The following is a 20,127-nucleotide window of genomic DNA, read 5'->3' on the forward strand; positions in this document are numbered from 1 at the left end:
TCAAATGATGGCAGCTGAGGCAATTAGGCAGCTCTGACCCCCACAGCAGTCTCTCTTGAAAGAAATATGAGGAACACACCTCCTCACTGCCACATAAGCATCTCAGAAACTGTTTCATATGAGAATCAACCAGAAGTAGGAAGACTTATCCACCTAAAGACAATAATGCTGAACCAGCACAGGCATGTTTCATGTAGGTCCGAGCATAGTGCAGGGAGCTGAAAAGCCTACCTGGCTAATACTGACATACTGATAAGGGAAGAGAAAATAAAGAAGTTAAACTCTCTCATTAAAAAAAAATAGTGGGGGGCTGACATGAGGTGATATGTGCACTTTATTTTTTCCCGGGAGCCATCCCCTCCCCCACCTTCCTGGGAAATGAGTGGGTAAAGGAGTAGAGAGGCTATCAAGGATAAGAAAAAGCTTGGAAGGAAAAATGAGAAGTGTCAAAAGGTGTGCATGGTAGTTGTTTTTGTTATCTTTTGTTGTTTAATTCTATTAGCGTACATAATTCTGTGGATGAAATTGATACTTTTCTACTTGACAAGTTGTTTATTGCCCATTTTTTCCTCCCCCTCCCTATTTTTACTCCTGAAAACCACTTAATAGTTAAAAGGAATATGTGGACATATCAGTTTTAAGATGACAAAAAATCTTTTACAAGATTAGAAAAATTGATTTAACACAAATTTTCAAAATTTGATTGAATGTCAAAATTAGGTATATTTCATAAGGGGTTAAGAGTAGAAATTCAAATGTACAAGAAGAGATGGTGCTGAAAAATAGAGTAGATATTGGGTAACTATAAAACTAGAAGACTACTGTGAACAGAAGAAGAAAGAAACCAATTGATATCTGCAACTAGCAGACTATTAATCTTGGCAGTTATATTTTAGAACTTTCATTATCTCAGTAAAACCTGTGAAAATCAATACCTGCAATGAGTGTGACTTTCCCTGATTTCTTATGTCATAGTTCCTGTTACCTTCCATATAAACTCTCTTGGGTGGGACAAAAATTAAATCAGACCTTCAATGATGTCATTTAGTGTAGTCTATCATTTTTGTTTGTCTCATGGTTTTGTTGATTGTTACAGTGCGAACACGACACAAACACATCCAATTAGTATATTTCAAAATTTACAAAAATTATCTCCGACTAAATAAAGTGCCACTTGTTATGTGACCACTTTTCCTAAAATACTTTGTCAGGCAGTCTACAACAAAAAATAATTGTCATCCAGGTAGGGCTGAAACCACTTCTATTTGTGACTGTCTGTACCTTTACTTCACTTAAAGTGAATGCTTTCATTTTACCAGAAATTTTTATTTTATTTTTTTATTTTATATATATATATTTTATTGTATATATATATATATATATATATATATATAGAGAGAGAGAGAGAGAGAGAGAGAGAGAGAGAGAGAGAGAGATTGAGAGGCAAAGGGAGTGGAAGAGACAGAATCCCAAGCAGGCTCCACACTGTCAGTGCAGAGCCTGATACAGGGCTCGAACTCACGAACCATGAGATGATGACCTGAGCCAAAACCAAGAGTTGGATGCTCAACCAACTGACCCACCCAGGCACCCCACTTTATGGGAAATCTTTAAAGAAATTAGTACCATTCTGGATTTGCAACTTAGTAAGCTTTCTTGATATAATATTTAATTTATAGCTACCTAATTTGGAGTCATAAAATTCTTCACAGTATTTTCCTACCATCAACAACTTTATTTTTGGAAATGTGTTTGATTATCCTTAAGGCAATAGAATCTGAACACATTTAACTGTTCTGGCATGTTTCTTCCACTTTTTAAGATACTACCCTTTTTTTCATCCTCAATATATTAATAGGTATATTATTTGATTGCAGTTTTGTTTTCATAAAAAGTTATGAAATAGGGACACCTGGGTGGTCCAGTCAGTTGAACACCTGGCTCTTGGTTTTAGCTCAGGTCATGATCTCATGAGTTCAAGTCCAGCATCAGGCTCTGCCCTGACAGAGCAGAGCCTGCTTGGAATTCTCTCTCTCTGCCTCTTCCCTTCTCTCCCTCTCTGTCTTTCACTCTCAAAATAAATAAATAAAAACTTAGAAAAAACTTATGAAATAAATATACTAAGTCATGAACCTACCAAATTTCCAGATAACACCTTCTTCTGCCATTTGTATATTCTAAATCATCATGTAATTTCTTTTCTATCGCTCACTCTGAGCCTATCTTATGTTTTAGCCCACATCTTTCCTTATTTTAGTTTACATAACAACTATAACATGGATTTCTTTTTTCTTCAAGATTCCATTGATCTACTGTAAAGTACCAACACTTCTATCATAAGCATCTGCATAATGAGTACATTATGTTCATAGGAGTACAGAGTTTTTACATTCATGTGGTAATAAGAACTTTGAAATCCCTTTAGTAAAATCAAGGTGAACAAACCTGTCAACCAAATAAAATGATAAAATAATCAATTATATAGCAATACATCTGATATGATAATGTAATAAAGAGTTTTTGTAGTATGCATGGAGTATATAACAGTAAAGCCAGGTGATATAAACGCTCCTTTTAGAGTTTCCATTTTAGTTTTTGAGATTCACTGTATGTCCACTCATTCATCCCATCTGCAAACAATAGTGAGATACACTGAAATGTGGGCATTTAAGTCTCCAAAGAGGCATTCTGTATTGAGAAGGGAGCATGGTTTAAAATAGGCTATTCCGTAGCCTAATTTTATCTTCAAAACACTTGACCCTCTGTGGTTGCAAACATGGTTTCCCAAGTTCTAAGATATTGGGTCCAAGGAGGCCTTCATAAGAAAAGAGATAATTATGGTCCGTAGAAATATTGCTCCTAATTAGCAATATCTTTGGCCTCTGGTGTATAATTTAGTCAAATTCTCAAATTTAAGAGTCAGGTCTTGCTAAACAGTTACCACAACCAAATGTTACACACCTTTGGAAGTAATTTGAACAACCAAACAACCTCCTCCGACGTTGTATTTTTTAACATTTTTTTCTATGTCAGATGTTTTTGTCCAACTTAGTTCTATTTACACAGTATGCTTCAAAAGAATATGACTATGTATATTTTAGAAGTATACACCACTTTACATTTACTTTTTGCTTATTAAAATTATCTGCTCTCAAATGGTTGCAATTAGATGCAGTTTTATGGAAAATTCCAATATTCACAGGTCTCCATTTTTATCAACTATTTTCTATTATATAAAACACATTAAATAAATTTAAAAAGCAAACAAATCTACATTTAGAAATTTCCTAAGCTAAGGATAACTGGTAAATCAGAAGAACACAAAACACAGACGGAGACCGAAGAAGAAAACAGAGGAAAGCAATGAAAAGGGAGAGTATTCCCATAACCTTTGCTAGGTCTGGACAAAGGCAGAGAAGGGCTGCTGAGCCAGAATTTTGTGATTCATTATGTTTAAGAGCAATGGTCTGTTAAGAAAAACTAGTGTATTTATTTACATCTTCCAAGAAGTGTGTTTTCCAGGAATTAACCAACTTAACTAGAGGGCAGTATGTCTCCAGGCTGAACAATATATTGAGCATTTCTTATTTCTAAGTTGTGTAAATATCTTAAGTGGCCAAAAGCCTGTCTCTGACTTACTTGATGGCAATAAGGTAGATCTCTGATTTTAGACCTTGGCATTCTTTATGCATGTCTGTGGCTGATGGAATGTTTAGAAAGTGAGAGTCAGAGGTTAATTGATTTGATTACCAACTTGAGAGACAAATCAATCAGCCAAATAGGTTAGCCAAATCAACGCAAATCTAACCCAGAAAGCATTGTATTTCTAACAATAAATATAGTTATCTCTCTCTCCTAATTATGATTCAGGGACTGTGATATAATGAAATCACAAAGTACTTCTTTCACATGTACAAATGATTTGCTTAATGTGTATGTAAGATTCTTCCCACAATTTTACTGTACTTTGACAAAAATAGTTTTAAAGGAGGCAGTAAAGAAACCCAAAGCTAATACTGATCTCTCCAGTCAATTGCTTATGCTCAGTTACACTGTGAAATCATTAGGAATTAGTGATCCAAGAACTTTGCTATATTAGGCATGAAAGAGCAAGTGTTTTCAATGCTTAACCTTGTCTGTCCATCAGAGCCTAGGGGAGGTTGCAGAAGATGTCCAGATGATTAAAAACACCATTACTGTCTGGGTAATGGTAATGCCATTACTGAGCTATGTCTAAGTAACATGCAATAAAAGCGACATAGTAACAATTTTCCAATTCATTTACTAATCAAGTAAACAAACAAATTTTGGGGGCATGAGTATTTAGGGTTGCTTTAGTTTGTTCAACTAAATTACCTAGCTTGACCATGTTCATTGATCATATTCACTGGACAATTTCAGTCTTGATTTGATTTGGAAAAAAATAGCCTGCTTGTTCTCATCCCATTATCCTTTCATCTATCATAGTCCTCTTATTAACATCTCATCTACTTTTGGAGGCAAATTTTACTGTGTGAATCTCTGGCCCTGACTTTGTTTCAATTTTCTATGCAGATTTAAATGCTTTAATCCAGTTATATCATCTGGTTTATTAATTGTTCTATCTTCCCGGTCATATTCTTTGGTATTTTGGTAAAATCTCCACCCAGCAAAGGAGAAGGCTGAAACCCTCTTCTTTCCTTGGGACAGGCAGCTGTAGGGCCTATTGGCCCCTGAATTAAAAACAAACAAACAAACAAACAAAAATTTCTATCTAAACTGAAGAGAGGCTACTGGCACAGATTTGGAAGTCCTGGAGTGACCTAATCATGTACATGAAGCCAGAGGCCCCACTCAGTACAGTATTTCTGTCATAGTGGTCATTTGGTCAACTTAGGCTATTCTCTCTGTCCTGGGAGGAATAGGTACTCTGTCTGCAGAACGAGTGATTCTAACCTTGATTCTTTAGCACTAGGCTTTTCCAAGAAGCTATATGCATACTCTTAGCAACACCTGCTAAACAATTCTGGTATATCTGGATAAATCTACATATCTTTCTTGAGAGGGAACATAAGTAACTGGCTATTGAAATCTTCAGATAAAGGTCTTTTGTGTGGGGTCCAATAGTTGCCAAAAGCATGTGAACCCCTGCTGTTGGACTGATCCTGCATCCTTCCCCTGACTTCAGATGAGAGTGCTGTTTGTCCTATGACCCTTCCCATTGCCTATTTACACGATAGATGCTCTCATGAATGCCTATCTTAGTATCACCTGACTACAGCTTTGTCCAAGGTTGTCTCATCCAGTAAAGGATTTGTTCAATTAACCACTGGCTAGCTAATGAAGAGACAATCAGTAATATACCTAAGTTTACTAACAGACAAGGTCTCATGTTTTTTTTTTAATATTTATTTATTTCAAGAGAGACAGTGCATGCAAGCAGGGAGGGGGAAGGGAGAGAGGGACAGAGAGAATCCCAAGCAGGCTCCATGGTCAGCACAGAGCCCAATACAGGTCTCAATCTCACAACCATGAGATTATGACCTGAGCTGAAATCAAGAATCAGATACTTAACTGACTGAGCTACTCAGGTGCCCCAGGTCTTTTAAATGAATCACTGGCAACAGTGTCATACTTTACAGAAATTATAAAACTAGGCCATGTAAAGGCTCACACAGAACTGTTCAGCTCACATTTAGTCTGGGTGCTTCCAACTAATAGATATTACCCATTGTTTTTCTGGGTGCATTCCAAGAGTCAGGAAGTCTCAAAGTCAGAACAAACTAGCCAGATGAGAAGCTTATTGAATCCTATCCTGTGAATAATAAAAAAAAAAACTACAAGGTATTCTCAAAATCCTTATTATATTCTTATATTCATAACATTTATAGAGAAGGTTTGAAATGTAAGTTTTATTGGTCCCAGTAGGGGAGAACCCATTCACAGAATATGAAGATAAAAATAATGACAATATGGAGTATTTATTACATGCTTACTATGTATCTAGTACTGTTCTAAATGCAATATTTATATCAACTCATTTAATCCACACAAAAACCCCTAAAGTAGATATATTGCAGCACCAGGGAGGAAATTGTGGCATAGAGAAGTTAAATAACTCTAAGTGGTAGAACCACAATTTGAACTAAAGAGCCTGGTTCTGAAGCCCATGCTCTTAGGTGCCTCGCTTAATACTGCATCAAAAAACAAAAACAAAAACAATCCCAATACTATATAATTTTCAGTAGCTCCTGGCTACGAAAGAAATCTAGCACTCTTTCAGTTCTTTCTGAGTCTTAGAACTATAAGTCAATTAGAGGCTGAGTCTAATGCCTTGATAGTCACATCTAGTTATAAACTAATCCGAAACCATTTGGGAAGCAAGACTACCAGAATCGGAAGAGAATGAAGCATTGACAATCCTGTACTTCTCTAAATGGGAATCTCATTTAAAAGACAAACCTTATACATTGTGAATATAAACTGGGCTGAGATTTTTTTTTTTTTAACAGTTAAAGATGTCTACGAGCAGGTAGTTCCTTCAATGAGTTTACACATTGGGAATATATAATGATTCTTTTAGTTATTAGCTCTGTGGCTATGAGCATGTTACTTAATCTCTTCGTGTCATAGTTTAGTCATTTGTACAGTGAGTCATTTAGAAAACAGTACATATATGACAAGGTTTTATAATAATCAGGTGAGTTGATAGCTGTAAAATGGTTTGAAAATTACCAGAGATATGGTAAATGCCAGGAAAATAGTACGCTCATATCATTATTATTATTATACAGAACTGTCAACCATTGTGGTCAGAAAAAAGTTCAAATAAATAACTATGATATCGTTCAAGTTTATGTTTTATCCATGATTCCATTACCATCTCCTCTCAGAGTCTGCTGGTTTCTTTTTGTAAGTAGAAAGGTGCCAACTAGTATTCCAACAGTCCTTAGGATCTTGATTTCTTCTTATACATTCCCAATCTACCCATACTGATGTTTTAGGTTCCAGTTTGTTATTATCCCCAAGCTTAATTCAGCCTCAGAAGCCCAAAGGAGAGACAGAGCGATCACACAGCCCTCCTATCTTGATTCCCCCATTGGCACTGTGCTCTAGGCTTCTCGTCCATTCTTTGGGACTCCACAAAGCTGTTCACCTGCCATATAAGCCAGGACAGCTGCATCCGTAGGGGAGACCATCAGGCATACAATCTTATCCCAAATAACTCTTGTGCTAAACACCCTTACTCTCATTTTGCCCTAACCAATAATCAAACCTTATTTCCCCTAACTCCCACATACACCAGTCACTAACTTATTAAATTACTTGCAAGTTTTCATCCTTTCTTTATCCATAAATTTGACATTTGTGATTTTACTTCTCAACTCTGAACCTTGGCTCACCTAAAAAGAATCCAGATTCTCCAGCCTTTTTTTTTTTTTTTTTTTAATCCAAGCTATGCTGCTTCAAGCTGCCAGGAGAACTACTCCTGCAAACTAAAGAGTCCCCAGCAACCTGACTATCCAGTTCAGCTCTAGGGACAATGCCCTGAGAACCAGGTATCAACCTAGATACAAGCTATGCATTCCATTAAATAAGAGGTGTTGAATGAATACAAAGTGCATGATTTTAGTTATGCAAAAATTTTTGTATGGCAAACAATATTTGCAATATTTTCATGTGTTTAATAATGCTCCTTTACAATTTATAACCTTTATCCACAAGAGGCAATACATGCAAAAAAGAAATTCTCCTGTATTAAATGTATGATGACATTTTTAATTCTGTAAAAAATTATAAGTTGAAAAATAATTTATTTATAAAATTAATGACTAATCCAAAGAATTTTCAAAGTTCTAATGATCTAAACTTCATTTTGAAATAATTAAGTAAAGTGAATTTCCTAAATATGAAACACAAACAATTGGCTTGAAGTCAACTTGGTAATATTTAAAATCATACATATTCTTTGAAATATTTTGTTGAACTAACAGAACATGTTTCAGGTCAATTATTACAGCCGATTGTGTTTCCCATTTATTTATTTCCAAGTTAGTTAGCATATAGTGGCATACTGGTTTCAAGAGTAGACTTTAGTAATTCATCACTTACATATGATACCCAGTGCTCATCCCAACAAGTGCTCTAAATTTTTAAACTTTATGTTGGGAAATAATTATCTATGAATATAGATACATATAGAACATTTCCGCATGATCTAGATCTTCTAAGCAAAGGCATTTACAGTCAATTTAAGAATTTTTTATGTAAGGTGGCATTGCAGGATCATAAAGTTCAGAGATATCTCTGTCTCTTGAGATGTTCCAGAGTGGTGAAGATAAAGACTTCTCTCTGGAGAAGATCTCCTATATTCAAGAGAAAAGATCAGGTCTCTATCTCCAAAACTAGATTCAGTTCACCAGCAGTTGGGTACATATTCAGAGTTTTCTAATTCTAGGATTAATCCCATTATTTATTCTGCATGTATAGATACCATTTGACTTCCAGCACATCACCCTGTGGGGACTGGAACTCAGGGAACTGGTGCTATGAAGTTACTCTAGCAGATGTTTTATTTTTTTACATTTGTTTGTTTGTTTCTCTGGTTTTTTTTTTTTTGTTTGTTTGTTTTGAGAGAGAGACAGTGTGTGCATGTGAGCAGGGGAGAGACAAAGAGAGAGGGAGAGAGAGAATCCCAAGCAGGCTCCGCATGGGCAGCGCAAAGCCCGGGACTCTCAGGGCTCCAACTCACCAACCATGAGATCACGACCTGAGTGGAAATTAGGAGTCAGATGCTTAACCAACTGCACCACCCAGGCATCCCTCTAGCTGATGCTTTTGCTATTACTAATGAACTGTCTTTGTCTCTGACCCAGGTGTCTTGTGATTTTATATATATTGTTATGAACTGAATATGTCCCCTCCCCCATCAAAAGATTTATATTTTTTATGAATATTAGGAAGTAGGACCTTTGGGAGATAATTAGATCATGAAGGTGGAGCCCCCATGAATAGGATTCATGTTCTTGTAAGAAGAAACATGAGAGCTTTCTCTCTCTCTCTGATCCCCACCATGTGAAGACACAATCAGAAGACAGTATCTTCAAAACTTGAAGAGAGCTCTCACCAGACACCAGAAAGTTGGCACCTTGATCTTGGGTTTCCTAGCCTCCAAACTGTGAAAAATAAATTTCTGTTGTTTAATCGATACAGTCTATGTTAATTTGTTATAGCAGCCCAAACTGATTAAGATAGTTCAGATAGGGGCGCCTGGGTGGCTCAGTCGGTTGAGCGTCCCACTTCGGCTCAGGTCATGATCTCACAGCTTGTGGGTTCGAGCCCTGCGTCGGGCTCTGTGCTGACTGCTCAGAGCCTGGAGCCTGTTTCAGATTCTGTGTCTCCCTCTCTCTCTGACCCTCCCCCGTTCATGCTCTGTCTCTCTTTGTCTCAAAAATAAATAAACGTTAAAAAAAAAATTTAAAAAAAAGATAGTTCAGATAGAGTTAGGTAAAACCTCAGACCCTTTACAGATTCTGACTTAACTTTATTGAGATATGCATTACATAAAATAAAATAAAATCATTTTAAATATAGAGTTTGATGAGCACTGTACATGTATACACATCTATAGCCACTATGATAATCATCGTATATAACATTTCCATTACCCAAAAAAGTTCTATTGTGTTCATTTCCAATCAATCTCCTCCATACCCTCAGATACAGGCAATCACTGATATGTTGCCTAAACTATGGATTGGACTGATATTTCCTAAAATTTCATAATGGATAAAGAAATTGTGGTTTATATACACAATGGAATACTACTTGGCAACAAGAAAGAACAAAATATGGCCTTTTGTAGCAACGTCGATGGAACTGGAGAGTATTATGCTAAGTGAAATACATCATACAGAGAAAGACATATACCATATGTGTTCACTCTTATGCGGATCCTGAGAAACTTAACAGAAGACCATGGGGGATGGGAAGGGGAAAAAAAGTTAGAGAGGGAGGGAGCCAAACCATAAGAGACTCTTAAAAACTGAGAATAAACTGAGGGTTGATGGGGGGTGGGAGGGAAGGGAGGGTGGGTGATGGGCATTGAGGAGGGCACCTGTTGGGATGAGCACTGTGTGTTGTATGGAAACCAATTTGACAATAAATTTCATATTTAAAAGAAACAACAAACAAAATAAAAATAAAATTTCATGTAAATGGAATCATGCAGTATATATAATTCTGTTTTGGGCTTATTTCATTCGTGATTATTTTCATTAATGATTTCTGAGATCCGGTCATGTCATTGCTTATTATAGGAATGCATCCCTCATATTTACTGATTAGTATTCCAGTGTATGAGTATTCTACAATATGCTTATGCATTCTGCTATTAAGAAATACTCAGGCTGTTTTCCAGTTTGGATTCACTATGATAAATCTGCTATGAGCAGTTTGCAAGTCTTTGTATGGAAACACATTTTATTTCTCTTGAGTAAGTACGTAGGACTGGAACGATTAGGTTGCACGGTAAGTATGTCACTAGCCTTATACAATACTGCCAAACTGTTTTCCAAATTGTACCATTTAACATTCCACCAACAATGTATGAAAATTCCACTTGCTCCACATCCTCTCTAAAACTTGTACTGTTCATCTTCTTAATTTATCCATTCTAATGGCTACACAGGGATGTTTCACATGCTAGATACTGTACATTTCCGTTTGGCATCCATTTCTATACTCTTCTATTCCCCCTAACCCTAAGTGTGACGGGAAACCTAAAGCTGTTTTTCTTAAACTCCCTTTGGCTAGGCTTCTCAATACAGTTTAGGTTTTTTCAGTGAGATTAATCTTAACACATTTGGAAGGTATCACGGAAGTGGGGACTATCCTTGAACGGTGCAGTTGGACAAGTGGGCTGGGGGAGCAGCTTGATTCCATGATTTTCTCCATCTTACCAGATTCATGGGGATGGGGAAGCTAAGATATCGCGTGGTCAAGAAAGCATCCAGTTCCTGACCTCAGGGTTGCAGCCATAGTAGTGTATGTTCCTGAAATCAGAAACGGAGTGGTGACTTCCTGACTTTTATTTCTGTAGGCAACCAATGATTTTGAAATCACTTAATATTCTTAATACTTTTCTGCCTGGAATGCCTAGAGTACTTTCTGTTACCTGAACTCAGATTGACTCAACAGACATAAAGAAAAAAAAAGTAAAAAAAAAAAAAAAATGCTTGTGAAATATAGACAGGAGATTTTAAGAGGGAAATGGTTCAGCATTCTGAATTTCTCCATCTTAATTCTCAGAGGGATTGTTTAATATCATGTTATCATTGTAATAATTTGTTAACAAAAATCTATCGGCCGTATATTGGTGATGCTGATATTTATTGAGAGTTTACTATGTACCAGGCACTGTAAGAATCAATTCAATGCTTGTTACAAACTTAAGTCAGTCATAGTTCAGGCATTATCTTCAATCCATTTTAGCATTTCCTATTCTGCACCAGAGGAGGATTTAAACCCAAGTCTGTCTGAAACAAATTTATACAATTTCACTTCCACCACGTGGCTTCTCAGACAAAATTTGTCACTAACCATACTTTTCTACGTCACTGGGAAAATAGGCATGTATGCTCCCAAGTCCTTGGTCTTACCTACAAACTAACTCACTCTGAATTCCTGTCTTCTTTTCAGGGTTGTAATGGAAATCATCATTTTCTCCTTCTACTTAAGGAAAAAACCCTAGTAGAACTGCTATGACCCAGCCATCCCTCTTCTGGGTACATACCCAAAAGAAGTGGAATTAGTACCTCAGAGAGAGAGCTCCACTCCCATGTTCACTGTGGCACTATTCACAATAGCCAAGATTCACAAGCGACCTACATGCTGTTGATGGATAAATGGACAAAGAAACTGGGGTATATACATACAATCCAATATTATTCAGCCTTAGAAAAGGAGATCCTGCCATATGTGATAATATGGATGAAACCGGAGGATATTATGCTAAGTGAAATAAGACCGACACAAAAAGAAAGATACTGTGTGATATCCCTTTTATATGAAATGTAAAGAAAAAAATGGATTCGCAGAAGTTGAGAGTAGAGGGGTAATTACCAGCGGCAGGGAGGTGGGAGAAAAAAATAAGAGATGTTGGTCCAAGGATGCAAAATTGCCGTTTAGTAGGATGAAGAAGTTCTAGAGAGCTAATGTACAGCATGATGACTATTGTTAATACTACTGTATTGAATAAAGAAATTTGCCAAGAGTAGATTTTAGATGCTCTCACAAAAAAAAAAAAGAGAGAAAAGAAAAAAGTTAACTGTGAGAGGAGATAGATACGTTAATTAGCTTGATAGATACATGAATTAGATACATATCATCTCACTCTATACCTATATCAAAACATCATGCTATATACTTTAAATATATAATTTTTACTTAAAATGTCCCTATTTACCATATACGATTAAGTTAGAGATCTCAAACTCAAAACAACAGTGCATAAAATAAAATTGATGTGTGTTTCTTTATTGTGTAACGTTTGGATGTAAGAACTCCAGGACAGAAAAGAACTTCACAAAAAGACTGGAACTCAGACTCCTTCCATCCTGCTATTCCACCAGTCTGAGCATATAGCTTTCATTTTAGGGTTGAAGACAACTGCTCAAACTCCAGCCATCTTTTCTACCTACTAGCCCACAGGGAAAAGGAAACACTAAAACGTAAAATGGTATCTTCCTCATTCTAAGCCTACTTGCTAAAAACTGCACACACCTCTCTGCTTAGAGTCTATTGGTCATAAATTAGCCATCTTTAAGGTGAGGTACAGGAGGTGGGAGGGAGAAGTTAAGAGATCATCTTACCTGCTAAGAGACTCATTCTATAAAATGTATACAAATCCATCACGATCTATAAGGTGTTCAATGACCTGCATCGTACTGATCTCTTCTGTCTCTCTCCTAGTCTCCCTCACCTCCAGACACTGGGCAATGCATTGTTTTACACAACTCTGTGTGTGACACTGAAGGTTCAATCAGATGAGCTGCATTAGAGCTAAGGACCATGACCAATAATATTGAATAAAGAACTTAGTATAGGAATTCAATGCTAAGCAGGAGTAGAGGTGGTGAAGAAGTCCACACAAAACTGTTGTCTCTGAGCTTGAGGATAAGCCTGAAGAAGTATGACTCCCTTGGGCTAGGGGTCAGACAGAAAAGCTGAATATGGAGGGGAAAAAATGAGAAATCAGAACCACCAGGATGAGAATTTGCACCTGATTCTAGTGCCTCTGCTATCTGCTTCAATGCTAGGATTGCCCTGCAGGAAAAGCTGACTCCCCTGAGCACAGATCTGCTCACATGCCTGGCTCAGGATTCAGAGAACTTACGGGAGAAAATCCAGCAGGAGAGAAAGGAGCTGTAGGTCTGCATGTTGTCGCTTGCCAACAAAGGAAGCCAACACTGCCACGCGCTCAGCACCCCAGACCAACCTCCAAAACATAAAACACTACCGGTTCTCTCAGGTCTGGCTGCCAAATCACATGCAAATTCATCTTGTTGTCATCCACAATCCAGAACAATGCTGGGAAGGGGACGTTTGGAAAGGTAGTTAGAGCTCGGCTTAATTGGCACAGTATAAACCTGGATGTGTTATTTGGGTCTCATTTTTAAAACATACTTCTTTAAGATTCCTTTCTGTAACTCCTGAGACCAGCCTAACTACTAAAATGTAGTTCTGTAGCACTTCTCTTTTTTTCTTCAGTCATACGTAGTTTTTGTTTGTTTGTTTTTTTATTGCTTATATCAGCCCCACAAAATGAAAAAATAAAACTTTTCAGCCTGGAAAAAGGCACATACACGTTTTTCACTGGAAAAAAAAAAGTTCTGAAATAGTGCCTGCAAAGTTAAAGATTTTCTCCATCTTCTCCCCATCTTCTCCCACCTAGAAGAGTTTTTGGCATTTATGGAATTAATTTCATTGAATTATTTCATTTGTACAATTTTAAAAATTAACTCTGGCAGTTTCCATATACACAGAAGTTTTTTCTTTCCAAAAGGTAACTTCCATGATGGCACACAGTAAAATGGAGGCCAACGTGGTGAATGGTTGGTGAATCTCACCCAGCCCAAAGGTCTTGGATGTTTGTTACGCAGTAGATTTTCATCTTTCTTCCCACATCTTTACCGCATAAATAAATGTTGGAAGCAATGCAGTATTTTCTTTTAAAACAAATTTTTAAGTCCTTTCTGTGTTATGTAATAGAACGTAAAAACAAATATGTCAAGGTAATCAGCAAGAAAAATCAGTTGAGTACTCTCTGTCAGGCTGCCTGGCCCCCATTAGCTTTTCTACACCTGTAATAAAAATATCTCTAGTGAAAGGAAACATACAAAGGACAAAAAGTATACTTCTTCCATAAAAATTAAATTTTCAAAGTTGTTCCCAACACACCTGTGTTCTCCCTAGAGAAGTCAGTACTTTGTTGAACTTAATTAGGAGTGAAATGAGTTGTTCGAGCCACAGGATAAAAAGGACCATGGGATTATTTAAAGTATTAAATTTGAAATACAATTTACATTTTTTCCGGAAAAATTTTGTCATATTTTCTGACTTGCATTTCAGAAATTTTTCAATGTATCAAAATATTGGTTGATTTTAAATATTACATGTTAACAAAGAACTTGCCTCTTTCAACTGTGCCTCTCCTCACATCAAATGTGAACTTGCCCAGTTTTTTCAGGTTGGACACATATTGAACAAAGTGCCTTTATGCTAATTTGAAATAACTCTGTCCTATGCTTAGCAATGAATTAATATCAAGATGGTTTTTCATTTTTGAAAAATGAACTGTGATTTTTTAATAAAAATAAGTCGAGTATTATTTATTATATTTGACAAGCTACTCAGCTAGCTAGGCAACATTTAGTGATGTCCCAGATAAAGATGTAGGTAACATTCTTTAAAAATAGGAGTCCCTGGTGAATTCTTAGTACTTGGCACTGTGTGTGATTGTTAGTTTTGCCTGTACCTCTGAAAAATGGCAAAACGTGAATCCGTTCATTAAAAAGCTGTCAGCCAACTGAAATTCAGAAATAGGCTACTAATGGTAATTAATTAAATTCTACTTTTTTTTCTTAGTGCATTAAGTACATTGACTCAGTTACAAAAATGAAACCAACAACTTGTTGTTTTTAAGTCAACTCACAAAATGTTGCATCAGGTTTAAGAGAAATCAAAAATTATTTTTAAAAATGTAAACCGAATAAAACATTGAAGTATTTATTCTTTCTCAACAGATAGTATTGCTTTTAAAATGGGATGGATAAAAGCAGCACATTCTGCGGTCCTGTGGATCTGTCTCTTGCTTCAACTTTCAGATTTGCCAGAATTGTTCCACCAAGGGGAAGGGTGCCTTCAACCCTCTGGCTAACAAGCACCTGCACGCCTCTTACACCTACCTGTCTCAGGCTTCTATTTCTACCACCACAGGGCAGCTCTGGAGTGTGTGGGCCCCTTCTCTTGGCCCTGAGGAGAAGCACAAGCACGCTGGGAGTCTCTGGAAGATACTAGTCCAGTATAGGCTCCACGCCCTCTTCCAGGACGTGCAGAAGCCATCCCAAGATGAGTGGCGTAACACCCTGGACACCATGGAAACTTCCCTGGTTCTGGAGAATAACCCAAACCAGGCTCTTTTGGTTCTGCATGCCTTGGGTTCTGCCCCCGCAGACCCCCATCTCTATGACTTCCTGTCGAACCGCGTCCTAGAGGAGCAGGTGAAACTCATCAAGAAGATGGACAATCCCCTGACTAACCTCTGCAAGCTGGCTGGCCCCCAGCCTGGGTTTGGCGAGCGGCTCCTTTAAAGGCCAACCTTGAAGCACGACTTGGAGTCTTTGAAGCCCAGCAACCTTAGAGGGGCCCCTCTGACATCCCCAAGGTGCCAGGACTTGGGCCTGAGCTTGTCCTGGGAGCTACTCAGCAGCTTTTTAACTAACCTGAAGCGCTCTGGCAGGTTGTGGGCCAAGTGGAAACAATAAATCTTTTTGTAGCCAATCAATAAAATTAAAAATTAAAAAATAATAAAATCTAGGGGCGCCTGGGTGGCTCAGTCGGTTAAGCGTCCGACTTCGGCTCAGGTCACGATCTCGGGGTCCGTGAGTTCGAGCCCTGCGTCCGGCTCTGGGCTGACAGCTCAGAGCCTGGAGCCTGTTTCAGATTCTGTGTCTCCCTCTCTCTCTGTCCCTCCCCCATTCATGCTCTGTCTCTCTCTGTCTCAAAAATAAATAAACGTTAAAAAAAAAAAAAATAATAATAATAATAAAATCTAATGGATAAAAAAATATTTGGAGGCCTTTCTTTTGAATTATCAATTAACAGTTCACATTCCTTTTTTTTTTTTTTTTTAAGTGTACTTATTTATTTTGAGAGAGAGAGCGTGGGGTAGGGGCAGAGACAGAGGGAGAGAAAGAATCCCAAGCAAGCTCCCTGCTCAGCACGGAGCTCCACTAGGGGCTTGATCTCATAACCCACGAGATCATGACCTGAGCTGAAATCAAGAGTCAGACGCTGAACAGACTGAGCCATGCAGGTTCTCCGAAAGCTCACATTCTTATAAGCAACACTGTTATGAAAAAAAATCTAGATACGAATACATCTGGTTGCTGTATTACAGAAAACATCCAGGGAGGACTACGTTCTGTCCCTCTGAACAGATCTTCTAAACAGATTTCATCCACAAGTAAGAATTACTAAATATCCAGACATTGTCAGAAAAAGACAGATAAATGGAAATACTCAAAGTTAAATAGGAAAGACAGTCTTTCAGTTTTTACTTTGCGGTGATAAGCTACTTGAGATATGCCAAGAGCTATAATGCTGTATGTGGGATAGAGTTATTACCTGTATCCTGACACAGGATTTAGAAAAGCTTTAAGGATAAAGCAGAATTCTAAAGAAGGGAGGTACAGGTTGGGAATGAGAGAAAGGTGGGGACAAGAGGATCACGCATGTAGCAAGAAAGTAACGGCCAAAGGAACGCAGCTATATGAATTGTTACTACATTATTATGTATTAAAGACCATAAAACAGATGATACATTGATTTTTCTGCTAAACCAAACAACCTTAAAAGAGTTTCCAATTGGGGTGTCTGGATGGTACAGACGGTTAAACATCCTACTTCGACTCAGGTCCTGATCTTGCGGTTCCTGAGTTCAAGCCCCGTATGGGGCTCTGTGCTGACGGCTCTTTGCTGACAGCTCAGAGCCTGGAGCCTGCTTCAGATTCTGTGTCTCACTCTCTTTCTGCCCCTCCCCTGCTTAAGCTCTGTCTCTCTCTCAAAAATAAATAAATATTAAAAAAAAATTTTTTTTAAGTCTCCTATCTACAGGAAAGCTTCAGTGTAACAGATTCAAAATAGAAAGAACCCATAGTTATTTTACAGGGCCAAGGTTTTAATGCACCAAATGAAAAATAAACCCTAAAGGGAGGATGCAAACTAGCCCAGAGAGAAATCAGTCATATCACTCATAGGTGGTAATTGGATTTGACTGGTGAAATTTGAGTTTGAGAAGTGCTATGTTTTTTATTATGTAAGTGATCACAGCAACTTGAGACCAGATTAACTTTACCGAAAGTTTCTCCCCTTACAACTCAAATTAAATCTGCAATAGTGGTTGGGGAAACTGCCACATATACCCAAATGCTTTGTTCTCTCTGCATATCAGTCGATAAGTAAAAGCATTTTGTAAACCTACCTGGAATGCCATCTATGATAGAAAGTGCCATTGTATCTAGTAAAGGACAAAAATTATCCTTGTTCATCAGAGACCTCTGTATTGGAGACAAAAATTATCCTTGTTCATCAGAGACCTCTGTATTGGAAACTTCTACAGAAACTTACAGTTTTCTCCACATTGGAGTGGACCTACATTCTTGAATCACTAGGTAGCTTCCTGAAGATGGGATCATGGTGTGTGCAAATGAGTATTCCCTAGATGCCTAATAGAATGACTTGCACACACAGAAAAAGTGCTGTGTGTTGGATGAATGAATGAACAAATGAATTTTCTGGTCTAAATTGTGTTTATATGACTCAAAGCATAGTGACAAGAAAGGTTTGCATTAATTAGTAAAAGCAATACTCTTCCTTTCACTCTGCCCTAGTGGCAATAAGATACCCAGACTGAGATGACCTCTAGACTGTCTGTCTGACCTTATGTGTCAGCTTCAAATCACATCCTCCAAATACTCAGAATAATAAGGGTCTGCATCCGACTAGGAATGTTGAAGGAGATAAAAATCAGACTAAAACTAAGTGAAGGTTTCCGTGAGTGGTTCTTTTTTTAGACAAATAAAGAAATTCAGATGGAGGGGATACACTTATGTTTACAGATTCTTGTTGCCTGCCTGAAGCGTGCAGAATATCCCTTATTTTCTTCTGAAGTCATCCTGACATCAATAGCGCTACCCTCAAAAAATGTGAAACCTAATTTGAGAGAAGATCTACCAACACTCATGGAATATAATATAGCAATGAAATATAAAGCAACAAAGGGGGTAGCACAAAGTCATGGAAAGCTTAATCAAGGAAGGAGGGTTGGGTAAGACCTTGAAAATAAATAAGATCTGAGTGAGCTGGGATACATCTGAGTATAGTCCATGTAAACAAAACAGTCTTTAGAAACCAAGGTTTTGCATTTGCTCCGTTCTACATGCTTCTAATAGTTTCTTCAGTCTCATTCCAGAAATTGAATCTTTATTATTTCTGTATCCCCTCATTTTATGTCCCATCTGCACTGGGAAAAAAAAAAAAGGCACCTCCTTCTCCTGATACCTGATTGTTCTAAGGTGCTTCAGAGAGTTTTCAAACTGTGTTTTAAGCTGATGCTTCCAAGATAAACAGGACCTCAGAGATAATACAGTTTAATCTCTTTATTTTACAAAGAAAGAAAGAAAGGTCTAGAGATAAAAGGTGACTTTTCCCAAATCGCATAATAATTAGTGGCAACTCAGCCTAGAACATAAGTATCTAAAATCTATTTAGTGGAAAAGTGTAATACTGGCTGTTCAGAATCCAAGGCTTGCTATCTCCCAAGATCAAAGAAAATTCAATATGGTGGCTTATAGCTTTCTTTTCTCTTACTAATTATCATTGTTGACATCATGAGACAGAGCAGGGGCTGGATTAGAGTCCCCTCAACCCTAACCACAAAATCCAGCATTCCTCAAGAGCTGAAACCCAGTGCCTCTTGAGTAACATATCTTGCAGGAATGTGGAAGCAGAATGTTAACCAAAGGAGGAACTCAACTACAAAGACTGGTGGACCGCAGGACTGACGTTTCCTTGATGTTCTCTGTATTATAATACTGAAAATTATGACCAGGGGTGGAGTTTAACAGGCAAATGAGGCACACAATGCATATTCTGTCTACTCTGCCAGTGCACCCAACTTCCTGTATTTCTACCTGTCCTATATGCTTAGATGTCACTCTTTTCCTGCCTTACTAGCTTCTTCAAATTTCCCAGGCCTTTGTTCTGAGAGCCAGCATGAAGGACACTTTCCTTTATGCTGTCTCCTTTCTGCTGCTTTGCCTGGAAATTCCCTTTTGGCCCCAATTTCTATTGCTTGGAGAGCCCAAGGACCAGAGTAGGTAACAATTATATTCTGATAATATAAGTACTATGATTATTGTGTGGTACATATCAATTGCTTGCAATTGTCCCTTCTCTAAACTCTGTATTCTTTTATCAGCATACAAGAATAAAACTTATAAATGTCTAGAGGTTTTAATGTATGTTCTTCAATTATGATGTGATTTCCATAGTTTCTCTATGTCAATTGCATAGATTAATATTTCAGGCATACCCTCTGGTCTCTTTATTTTCTTATGTCTAAGCAGAAATGATTACATTATTTAACTAGCTTCATCTGTCTGTGAGTTTTCCCATGCCATTACCTTTTTGTGTATGCCCTTTGCCTTACTCTGTAATTGTTAAAATATATATAATTGATTGACTAGGTTTTATATAATTTTTCACTTTATTCCTTACCATTGCTTGTCACATTAATTTGCATTTTCTTCACTTAGTCCTGGAATATTTCTATTTCTTCTCTGCACCTGAATTGAATACTATATG

At 37.5% G+C, this 20,127-nt stretch overlaps 1 pseudogene; it reads left to right on the forward strand.

Annotated features, from left to right (window-relative positions):
* The window catches only part of LOC122234894, an 82,458-nt pseudogene extending 66,433 nt beyond the window's left edge, over window positions 1-16,025 (forward strand).
* Window positions 16,026-20,127: the final 4,102 nt, after the last annotated feature.

Source organism: Panthera tigris, chromosome F2 (assembly GCF_018350195.1).
Source record: "Panthera tigris isolate Pti1 chromosome F2, P.tigris_Pti1_mat1.1, whole genome shotgun sequence".
NCBI classification, from domain to species: domain Eukaryota; kingdom Metazoa; phylum Chordata; class Mammalia; order Carnivora; family Felidae; genus Panthera; species Panthera tigris.